Below are 6,382 nucleotides of genomic sequence, written 5' to 3'. Positions count from 1 at the left end.
GCCAGGGACCAATATGAAGAGGGAGCATCAGACAAATTGTTACGCACTGAGCATAATGCCCCTACCTCTCGAGTTCCCTGCACTATTCAGAGTTGAGGGGAGAGGAGTCGGAAATGCATTGTTGAAATTGAGCCTGTGAAAAAGAAATGGAGAAGGTGTTGTTTTAATGTTTTGATTTTGTTTTTCACTACTCAAATCTGTTTTAATGGGAATTAACGAAAGTAATTTTCCCCAGCTTGAGTCTGTTTTGCCTCCAGCTGTAATCGTAAGCAATCTCCCTTGTCTTTATCTTGACCCCTTAACTTTCTCATCCTATCTTTTCCCCCAGTCTGCTGAGAATGGAGCAGGGAGAGAGCAGATGGATGGACATTTGGCTGCCAGTCAATGCTAGCTCACCATAATACCAAAATTCAACTGCCTCCTTACCTCCTAATGCTTTCTGAATTTACCAGACCTTTTCCCTACATATTACTGTTTATGCAAAGAGCTCAAAGGAGCTAGCTTACACAAAATGATGAGCAAAAGGATGACTCCCTAGGGAAATGGAAAACTAAGTAAAATAAATTTCAATTAATTGAAATAATTATGTAATAACATCTAAAGTATTAATTATAATGAAATTAAGCAACAGGATTAAGAGCTGTGAGTAATGTCTCCTCAAACTAAAGTCTCAAATCCTTTCCTGCAAATGAGATATAGCTACAAGTCAAGAATAAAAGAAAAGAACATTGAGCAAGGATCTTCTTTGGAGAAGTGAGAGAAAGGTGTCACAGTGGGCTACCTTTAATGATTTCCTTCTTAAAACAGTAAGCCCACAAATAGGAGACCTGAGGTCAATGCTTAACTGAGCCTGGCAGGATTCAAATTTATGGTTTTTGCCTCCTCAACACCCACCTTACACGCTTGTTAAGTACAGCTAAATGGGAGAACCTTTCTGGGTACTCTGGGCCAGAGTGCGGAGGAGAGGGTGATAATCAGCCCCTTAAGTCTTGCTGGTGGTCATGAGTTCCGCTTCCTCCTTCTGTGAAGTCACTGAAGCAAAAAAAAGCATAATCCAAATCACAGAGAAGGCCTTAATCACTGCAGTAATGCCCTTCCTTGTGCTCTCTCTCTTTTGATCAAAGAAATGTTCAGTTTTTATACTAGCCCTGTTTACTGGAAGGCAGCCTGACTCAGGCTAGGAAAACGGCTGCCACTCAGCACTTCCTCTACTCTCATAGGTGAGTAACAAAAGGTAAAACTCCTTCAGGCTGACAAAGGAGTTTATCTTGGTCACACATTCTCTCAGATGTGTTCTAGCCAATTAGGCTGTAATACAAAAGATGTGTAGCTGGACCATCACATCATTTTTGCAGCTTTGGAAAGGATTTGTTTCTTATGAAAGATTCTCTACAAGCAAGCATTAACTGAAATCTATTTGATCTGATTAAACTCCTGAAAGCTGCAAGAATGACTGCCCCCTTTATGAACCTTTATTAGAGTCAGCGGACTTTGGTGCTAAGTCAACTAGCTTGGGGAGAGCAAAGTTCAAAACCAAATCTAGGTCCCGAAACCTGTCACATCAATGGAGAACTACCTGTAGGGAAAGGTGCTTAAACTTCTAGCTCTGATGGGCTGTATGTTTGAAAGGACTTTGCCCTTATGATCTGTGCTTCTCCAGCACTGAACTGGATGATCCTGCTCAGTTTTCAGGCTGAAAAAACACAGCTTCACCTCCTTGCCTAGTTTATCAACTAACTTGCTTGCCATTTTATCCAAGCATAGTGATTGCTTATCAGTTTTATTTTCTGTCGTGGACTAACCTTTCTGCCAGGCAGTTTGACTTCCAAAGGTCTTTAAAAAAATGCATAGTTTTCATTCTGAAATTAAATTACACCACAGGAGCATTGATGATAAGCAGTATGCAGACCTGCATGTAAAAAATCCCAGGGTTAAATGAACAGCTCTTTTATGCAAAGGAAAGAAAGAGCAAGGGAAACTTGGAAGGTCCAAATAATGAATCAGATACTTCACTGGCAGGCCAGGCCCCGGCCTTTCCCTCAACATCTGGAAGTCGCTGCTAAGGCCAGAAGGAGCAATTATTTAAATGGCTTCTTTCCTAATTCTATCCCATTGGCCAGGCTTGAAAGAGTCAAATTGCAGGTGGGCCTGTCCCTTGACACAGAATAAGCCCAAACTTTTAAGTATTCTACTACCTATCCCACAGAAGCAGTCACCGCTCTGACTCTGAACAAGACCCTTGTCTGCAGGATGTTCCTAATGATGCAGCAGGATCAAGGACTTCACAGTTACACCAGTCCCCTCATGTCACCCTCCAATTAAAACCCTCTCACTACAGCTTATCAACCACTAAAACACCCTTTTTTAAGGGACACAGGCTTTTAGGCATGCAGAATTACTAGGGATTTTAAATGGTTGTCTCAAAATCTAGGAAAGAAGCATTCCTTAGGTATTTCCAGCAGGTTTTGACCTCTGTCCGTATCCACATAGCACATCATGATGAGACCAGGATGCATATCCTTCCCTCCCACTCCCTGCTATCCCTTGAAAGCCCTCAATTGCATAAGCAAAGAATGTGCCACGTATTCTCCAAGATCTCTCCCCTGATCCCCCGAAGGATGTCTGGGGGTCTGTGTTCATCAACACTCGTACAGTAGAAGACAGTCCAGCACAGTGCATGTAACATGCCTACTGACTTTCAAAGCAAATTCAACCCACTACTTTGGCCTGCGGAAGAACAGAGATCTCTCTACTTAGGTTAGTAATCAAATCCCAGACTTCTACAAACTTCGCTTCCTAAATCAAATAAAGTTTTAACAAGAGTACTCCAAATATTTTCATCCATCGGAATCCTAAGGGACGCCTGGTCCACTCCCACTGCTCCACCAGCTGCTGCTTTCACCTAGTTTCATCTGGAAATCCCATTTATTCTTGTCCATACTCACCATCAAATCTTAATGCTGTTCCCCATAATTTTTCTACTTATATTTTTAAGAAACATTACAGCCAAGTCAATGTATGCTGAGGCTCTTTTTGTCCATATATTTGTCATTATATCCCTTGGAACAGCTGCTGTTCTCTGCACAAGAATTTAGCTTAAACTACCTAGTAGGTTTGCACGTGTCCATGGTCTAGCAAACTAAGGCCAAGTTGCTTGTGAACTAAACTGCTAATTAAAGGTCAGAGCTGGGGTGAATGATGATGTTTCCAGTTTTACCTCACTTCAAGACAGCAAAAATACCTGGAGAGGCTGAGTAATGGGAAACACCAAGAAAAACATGGCACAGACACTTACAGTGGTTGTACACAAAGCCACCTTGTGTTCAAGCCAGTTTGAGCTGGGCATTGACCCTCTTAGACCTGGACTGTCTCCACGAGCCGCAGGGTTGTCTCTGCCCCAGGCTGTTTAGCAGGACCCATTAGTCTATGAATGGTAGCGAATGAGGCCCTTAGCTAACAGGCAAACAAGACAGCCCAGAAGGAAGAAAGATGAGCTCTCTTTTAAGAGACTATGCAAGTAATAAGCAGTTAACCTGGAAAGTAACTCACAAAAATTTTTGGTGGCTTCTGACAGCTGAAGAGATATATCTTGTCTTTTTGCTTTTTATTGTCCCTGGGCTTCCTCTTTTCAATAAATAATTCACTGCTTGGACAGCAGAAATTAGTCTTTAATTAGAGTTTAACAAAATACATTCCTTAAGCTGGCTGGCTGGCCTTCCCTCACCAGTCTAATTATCCTTCCTTAATGGAGTAAACAGCACATCTACAATCTTCAGGAGCAATTTAATATTTTTGCTTTTACTACTAAAGGTGCCTTTATATTCATTTCCGAGCGTGGAATCAAGGCCTGCACCATGAAGACAATGCAACCCTCCTGTAATAAGGTTAGCTGTGCCTGTGATGAAGTACTTTTGGGTCTTAATGATTCTCAGCATGGGGTGTCTTTTCCTCCTGCCTCAATTCTTGGAACATTTGAGTAATTTTTTTCCCTTTCAGCTGATGTCAAATATCACTGGTTTGGATCTTAATTAAAGCACTTATTTGTTGAGCTGATTTTGTTTCATGCTAAGGTGGGACAAGATACTGTTTGCCTATATTATTTTTCTCTTTCTATCTTACATCTTTTAAGAAAGAGCTTTCTCACTGCATTCATTTAACAAGAGCTTTTTCCTACTAGAGGTGAGTTTCTCTTTCTATCACAGACGTTTTTCAGTAATTCCAAACATAATGCCACTAATCTACTATCTGGCACATCTCAATCCTCTCTTCAAATCACTTCAAGTGGGATTCCAAGCAGAATATTCAATTAGGAAGACATGCTGAAAAACAAAAATGAAAAATTAATGATTTAGTTAAAGTCCATGGCTACTTCAGCTAGGTTATCTACAGTTCTGCTTTCGTGAGCCCAGACTGTATTCAATCAAAGCTGTTCTGGTTGTCTTCTATTCATTAGCAAACGCCCCCACCTCCCCCAACAAAAAATCCCACAAAAAACAACAAAACCAAAAGAACAGACACAAAAAAAAATTTCTACAGAAAAAAGAAACAAGAAGAGGGCAAATAAAAAGTGAGATGTCTGATCATTGATCTAGAAGAATATCTCCTGTAGAATCAGCAGATCCAAACGTAAGAAATGACAACGACATGGGGAAGGGGACTTCACATTGATTAGTGCTTATGAGATAAATGAGAGTTAACTCCTCACTTTTCACCGTAGTGGCTCTTCTAAATCAGCTCAAATGAATTGCTCAATAGTCCCCGTCCTAACATGAGTTACTGCATGGATTCCAGCTATGCTTAAGAACACAGGGGACAGAAGCAGATAATCAAAATTAAAACCGATGGACCCCATCTCACAAATTGTTTCTATTTTTTAACCAGCAGCCTCAGAAGATGTAGCACACAGACAAGATGACTGGCTTATCATACAGACAGTAGACTTTCATCTTGCAAGGTGGTTATGATTATCTACTAAATTATACCCTGGCAAGAAATTGGAATGCAGAGCTGTACACCTACAGGGCTTCTGGCAACAGTTCACAATGGGATCACTAGGGCAAATAAAAGCACACAAAACTGGAAGAAGAGAACTTTCTCCCATGAGTAATTACATATTTTATAAATGCCCAGCTGCCATTAGTAGCTATAAATACTACTACCCCAAAAAATAACAGAAAGGTCCAATCCATATAAGAAAAAAATCTTTTCAATATGTTGGTAATTAGAAGACAGACCAAGTCACAAAATTTAATATGAGGGTAAGGGAAAATGCATTAAATGCCTGAGACAGAAAAATCATCAAGGCTGTGCTATGCTTCTGAGGTTTCATGGACAAGGTGGAAAAAATCTTAGCTAAAATAGAGTACCACCAGGGCCTCCCGCCAAATACAACAAACAGTGAAGGCAACAGTGGGAAAATCACTCCTCAACAACAGGATACACGCAAAATGTCCAGGGCATGATACCAAAAAGGCTACAGGCGATCAGGAAAACCACAGGAAGTAAGACAATCTACCTTGCTAGAAGATGTTAAAATATCAGCCTTGACAGAAACTGAAGGACAATTATCATTAAGGCCACAAGAAATTGCCTGACACCAGCTTTCCCACAGTACAAGGAAATTACCTAGCTTACCTTGCTTCTGCATTTTAATCACAGGGGTTATTAAAATGTTATTTAAGGCATTGAAAAGATAAGGGTTAGAGGGTACAACATCGGTACCTATGCCAAGTCCAAAACATCCAATGCATTGCTAGAAGGGCTGTGGGGCCACAATGGGAAGCACTGAAGGTGTAATAGGTAGTGAGAAAGTACAAGTGTATGCCATAAGCACTACGAGTCCTCACGACAGCTCTGGATTATGTAGGCTCACATGAACTCACAGGCAGTTTACATCGAGGAGATGAACTCAATACTGAAAGAGGAATTAGAAAATTAGGCTACAGCAAGCAAGATTTCCTGGAAATCTCTGATTTTAGGACTGCACTGGCAGTTCATAATATATGTGTTACAGCAGAAACAGTTTATAAACTTAGGGACTTATGGATATGATGAAAGCAAAAAGAACCTGACAAAATAAACTCCAAACCTCCATTTTGCTGAGGTGTGATAATGGTGTGATGGACTTCATTAAAAACAAAACAAAACAAAACAAAACAAAAAAAAACCCACAACCAATTAACAACAACAAAAAAAAATGCACACCCAAAAGAAACAATCCAAAACCACAAAACAAAAAGCAACAACAACAAAAAAACAACCAAATAGACAACAATGAGAAGACACACACCCCCCCCCCCCCGCCAAAAAGAAACAAAAAAGACAAACCAAATTATATTTGAATGCTTTATGACTTTTCCATGGGTTTGTGTACATGGACGTA

Source organism: Hirundo rustica, chromosome 1, assembly GCF_015227805.2.
Source record: "Hirundo rustica isolate bHirRus1 chromosome 1, bHirRus1.pri.v3, whole genome shotgun sequence".
NCBI lineage: Eukaryota > Metazoa > Chordata > Aves > Passeriformes > Hirundinidae > Hirundo > Hirundo rustica.
The sequence above is the reverse complement of the archived record's forward strand: the minus strand, read 5'-3'. Positions refer to the sequence as shown.